The sequence below is a fragment of the Teleopsis dalmanni genome, chromosome X (genome assembly GCF_002237135.1).
Source record: "Teleopsis dalmanni isolate 2A chromosome X, ASM223713v2, whole genome shotgun sequence".
Classification (NCBI taxonomy): Eukaryota; Metazoa; Arthropoda; class Insecta; order Diptera; family Diopsidae; genus Teleopsis; species Teleopsis dalmanni.
The window spans coordinates 38,508,452-38,514,451 of record NC_051848.1 but is presented as its reverse complement, the minus strand read 5'-3'; positions in this window follow the sequence as shown (position 1 = coordinate 38,514,451).

The window sequence follows — 6,000 nt, the reverse complement described above, 5'->3', positions numbered from 1 at the left end:
GACCTCTTTTGGACGACCCGGACACTCTTCATCAAAAACACTCCTTCGACCACTTTTAAATTTAATTTTCCAATATTTTATTGTTGTTAACGATGGTATAAGGTTGCCGTAAACAGAATTCATTTCCAATTTGATTGAATCGTTGTTCATGGCTTTCAAATGAAGCAATTTTTTAATTGAACGATATTAAATTTATTCCCAATAACATAGGTGCAATATTTCAATAATTTCTAAAAAGCTAACCAAACATCTGATGAAGTCGAAACTTTTACACTTGTAGTTTAAAACTTGTCAGACATACAAAATACACCTGATTTTATTCTGGCGTTGTCATCTGTTGTGAAATCAGATAATTATGCGATTAAAAGTATTTTAAAACTAGTTTTTTCCATTTACAAAACCCAAGTCTATACATGCTTGCATATATACTGATAGCTCCAAAACATTCTAAAGGATTGGTGCATGAGAGTTGACATACTATTCAATAGGTAAATAGTTGAGCAACAATTAAGGCATTATCTTCCTGGAAACTAGTGGTTACAGAAGTGATATGCAAAAACCGGGTAGTGATTTGTTTCTTTGAATCCACCAATAATACCGTTATAACTGCAATTTCTGCTCCAATCCTTTCAAATTTAGCATCAAAATTCAGTATAAAGTGCAGGTTGTTCCTCAAGACTGCAGAATAAATTTTTTTAATTTTAATATTTAATTTTAATATTTAATTTTAACAATATGGGTTTGTTTAAGAAGACAGAATATCATCTGTATATGGAAGTAATGTAGATGTTATGTCAAAATTTTCGCATGTGTTCGGTTTTGATCTGGGAAAGGTAAGTCTAAGATAAGTCACTCTTATCTTTATTTAAAATCTTAATGTAAAGTAAAGTTCATTTATGAATACCGCTACGAGTATAGAATCGTATTAGCTATGAATTCTAATATTTGTCCCATATAATTTCAAGTAAAATTATTATATCATGGTTTACAATTTAATAAATTTTATATATAATATCGATTATGAAATATCATATTTTATAAATAAAATTATATATAGCATAAGTGTTATGCAATTAATAAATAATCAATATGTTTATTTTTGGGCACAATAATTGAATATTTTCGTTAATATCGAACGAAGTTTTATAATTTCCTATTAAGATTTGATGGTTAATAATTTGGGAGAGTCTTTTAACTCAGACATGATCAGTGGTACAGAAGGTAGATATAACGCCTAACATATGACACGGACTTGCTAGTTGTTTTTTAGTTAATAGGTGAATCAGATATACATATTGATGTATCAAATTTTTTAATCCAAAATTCTAAACTTTGTGTCTATTTAATACCGCACATTAGCTGCAAATTTAACAGGTATGGATACCTAGCTTAGAGTTTGTCTACTTGTAAAGATTAATGTTTTTACCTATTTCTAACCTAAAATAGGTTGACATCGCAAGCACGCAGAAGGACTCAGTTATTTACTGTCGAAGATATCACAAGTATACAGGAGGACTTGGACATTAAATTTCAAAGACAATACACGTATACCAGGGGATCTCACCAGCGGAGCTAAATATAAAAAACACTTAAACACTTCTTTTATTTTATATATATTGAATTATATTCTTTCTATTGAATTCTATATAAGCATGAATACGTTAATATTCTTTCTGTGGAATTCTATATAAGTGTGAATGCGCTTATATCCTTTCCGCAGAGTCCAATATAAGCGGAAATAAATTTATATTCTTTCCACTGAATCTTATATAGGCGTGAATACATTTATTCCTTCCACTGAGTTCCATGTAAGCGTGAATACGTTTCTCTTTCTGTGGAATCCTATATAAACGTGAATGCGCTTGTATCTTTCCACTGAATCCTAAATAAGCAGAAATACGTTTTTATTCTTTCCGCTTAATCCTATATAGGCGTGAATACATTTATTCCTTCCACTGAGTTCCATGTAAGCGTGAATACGTTTCTCTTTCTGCGGAATCCTATATAAGCGTGAATGCGCTTATATCCTTTCCGCTGAATCCAATATAAGCGGAAATAAGTTTATATTCTTTCCACTGAATTTAATATAGGCGTGAATGCGTTTATATTCTCTCTACGGAATCATTTATAAGCGTAAATACATTTATATCCTTTCCACTGAATCTTATATGTCATGCAATTTGACCAGTACATCAAAGTAAAAAAATAAATTAATAACTTTTAATATTTTACTATAACGATTTATTTCCAAATAATACTATTAAATATTTAAAAAAATTTAACTTAAAAAGAAAAGCAAGTTAATATTCTTAGAAATTATTTAAATTGTCTCTGGTCAATTGAAATAATCACTTTAGCAACAATATAGATCAGTGGTTCCTAACCTTTTTTTGACCAAGGATCACTATGATATTTTTGGTTTTGGTAGGAACCACAAAATTTAAGAATAGGTTTATTTTAATATACTTCATGTATCTTTGGCAGAATATATAATGAATTGAATAAATGCAAAAATAGATATATATTTGTTTAAAAATATTTGGCCCTTATTTTCTAATAAGTGAGGTCTCAGTGTGTAACGACAAGTTTGGTTCGTCCCTAATTGCTAGGGTGAACTTTATGGTTGGTCCTGGGTTGTTGCAAATAAATTTCTAAACAATAGGAGACAATGTTTTAAGTATTTATTTTAAATATTTATTTATTACGTTATTTGCTTAAAAGTTGAAATGTTTGTATATTTTATATATATATTGTAAATCTAATATTACTAGTATTACAGGATATTCAGTAACAGCTATTGTATGCTTGTTCTTGGTTTATCTTCACTTGATGCCGTTGCTGGCTTTAGATTAAAGTTTATATTTTTGTATTTAATTGCGATTTTTGAATGTTTTATTAAAGAGATAAATTATAGATGCATATATATTCGAATTATAAACTACAAAAGTTAAAATAAAAAGTTTTTTCATAAAAATTTAAAACATTTTGGTTTCTACATTTAAACTAAAACATATGTTCACACTTTATTGTGTGAAAGTTAAGCAAATTTTGAAGTATGTACAAAAATGTTCATCACGTATTCACTCATTATTGCATTCGAAGCCTTTTAAACGCTGATGTTCACTACCATTTTTATGCTTGATGGAAGCACTAAAACTGATTCGCTGCGTTTTTAAAGTTGCTGTTGGTAAATAAACAAAAATTTTAAACAAATTTTAAATTAATATTAAATAATAATGTTCTATGCAATTTCATTTAAATTTTGAAATACTATTTCGCAGTTTTTTTATTATAATTATTTTGTTTAGTAAAATATTTTAAAGCAGTACTTAAATAACCACTTCTGCTTTCGCATGAATTTGTGCAATTTGCTTTAACATTTTGTTTGAGATTAATTTTTCCCATTAAATATATTTTCATAATTGCAGTTATCACTGAACTTTTATTTTGCGTTGTGGAAATGAAAAAAAAAAATGATAGCAAAGTTCAATGCAGTTTCCAAAGGATTTCACCAAGGACAACAGCGTTGGTAAGTCTAAAACAAATGAATTTCCAGAAGGATTGCACACTACTTTCGCTCCAATACTGCTCCCAATTTAAGTGGTATTTGTAATGCTATGTACTTCGTGAAGAACTTTTAATTGAAATGTGGTAATTTGGTTTTTCCGTAATACTAAACACCTCGAATTTACCACTAACGAAGTGCTGAACGTAGAAGAAGCGCAACATCTGTTAAAGTTTTGTCAATTATTTTAATTAATTAATTCTTTGAAATACGAAGACGTTAATGTAGTATTTGCAATGCAATAAAAAATTATTCATTTTTATATTCGAAAAATTGATTATTGAAATTTTTATCAAAAAATTTTAAACTTTCACATTACCTAGTTTACTCATTAACTTAAGAAAGCATAATATATGAAAAACTAACAGAGGACAGTTCTCGTCTTAATTCAATGTAAGCAAGAGGGTCTTATAGTCTAGCAGAGATCATGACTAATGATAATCTGACATAATAATTTTTGTAGAGCTATTGAAGATATTTTTTTTTTATATTTTGACTCTCCTTAAGAGTCATCATCGGGATCACGATCTAATTTTTCTAATTCTTTTCACGATCTAATTTTTTTTATTATTATCTATTATTTTAATATTATGTGAAAAAGTATCCGGATTTTGTTGTTTGTAACTACTCCTTAAGTAATAGACCTTTTTCAAAAATTCAAAAATATTTTTTTGTCATGTTGGTACACCCTTTCTTGACATATGATACAAATTTGAGCGCCATCTGTCAATTAGTTTGTTTACAGCAGCTGTTAATGTGATACTACCTCTAGTGCATTTAGCGATTTTTACTATGGAAAATTCTAGTTGTACGCGATTTTTTAACTAAACCCGGCACAACTGTCATCGCTCAGGTACCATATTCGCCAGATCTGGATCCGTGTGAATTTTTCCTTTTCACGAAACTTAAATTGCCCCTTCATGGTAAGAGATTTGAGTCGATTGAATCGGTAAAAGAGAATTCGCTGAAGGAACTAAAGGAGGTCAATACTTCTAATGAACCATGGAGCGTTGACTAAATTCTTTTGTTTTGCAAATTTTGGTTGATTTTGGTTAAATGTAAGATTTTGGTGCACATCCCCATAACTGCATTCCATACGTCCACACCGAAGCTAAGACTTGTTTGTATTGGAGAGTTGGACTCATTAAAACTATTTAAGCACATTAAATTTTAGCTACGTATTTTTAATATTTCCGTAGACCATTATTAAACTCTACTATTAACTGCAGAGTTTTCTTAAATAGGTTTATTACTTATGACAAAACTCCGTACTGCAATGAGAGAAGTAATTGTTAACTCATCAAGTGTAGACTTATTTCATTGTTTTAGTTTTACTCGTATATGGTTTTTATACAATGTGGTTACATTGTTCTAATGTATCTTAAATAAGTAAAAAATTAAAATTTAAATAAAATAAAGGAATACTTCAGAGTGAGAAATTCTCTACTGCAATTGTAAGCTCCGGTATAAAATGAAATTAATAAATACAGAATTTCATTGTTATGCAAATCAGCTGCCAATGCTTTTCAGTTCAGCTTTTATCTACTCCTGTGCTTATACGACTACACAGTTCGATACTGAATGTATCGCTTAGTTGTGGAATTATTTAAAATTCTAAACGCGTTCTGAAAATAGTTTTTCTATCAACTGCAAAAGTGTTTTTAGTTTTATAATATTTTTCAATATTCTTAATCAACCTCAAAGGCGATTGGAAAAGCCCTATTGACACACTCAGATTGGTACGGTTATTTTTGACGAAGAGAGCATTTGGAAGTATCTTGCAGTAACGATTTGTTTTTGTTTCCCATATTATGCACTTTAATGCATAACACAGCATTTTATTAGATTTATCATGCATTTTGTATTTGCGAAACAAAATTTTTAATATAAAAAATCCTTACAGGCTATTATATTACCGCAAAGATGATTTGGTTCCATCACTTTCTCAAAATTTAATATAAATTCATGCTACAGATGCATATGTTCATATCGATTGCGTTGAAGCCATGACAACCACTAATTAACATCCATTAAATCGTTTTCTATTATTTTAAAATATATTTTGGGTAAAACATTTTGAGATGATAGTCTTAAAGTTTTAAGTTATAGTTAAACTATTTTTATTTGTTTGGAATGGAGGATATGATATAATTTTCTGAATTAGCCTGCAGATAAAATAATCAATCTATTCACTTTTAAATTTAATAAATATTGTTGAGTTAATAATGGGATTTTCTTAAAAACTTGTGACTTTTATGATTCTGTATATGACTTCTTCATTGGTGTTAAGCCCTTTTATGTATAATGTTATATTTTAGTCGTACCAGAATTTCAGCGAAGTAAAATACATCTTTTTTTTTTTTTGTATTACTAGAAATCAATGATAGACTAATCAATTCTGAGAAAATTAAGTATAGCGAAAGAGAAAAAGGAAG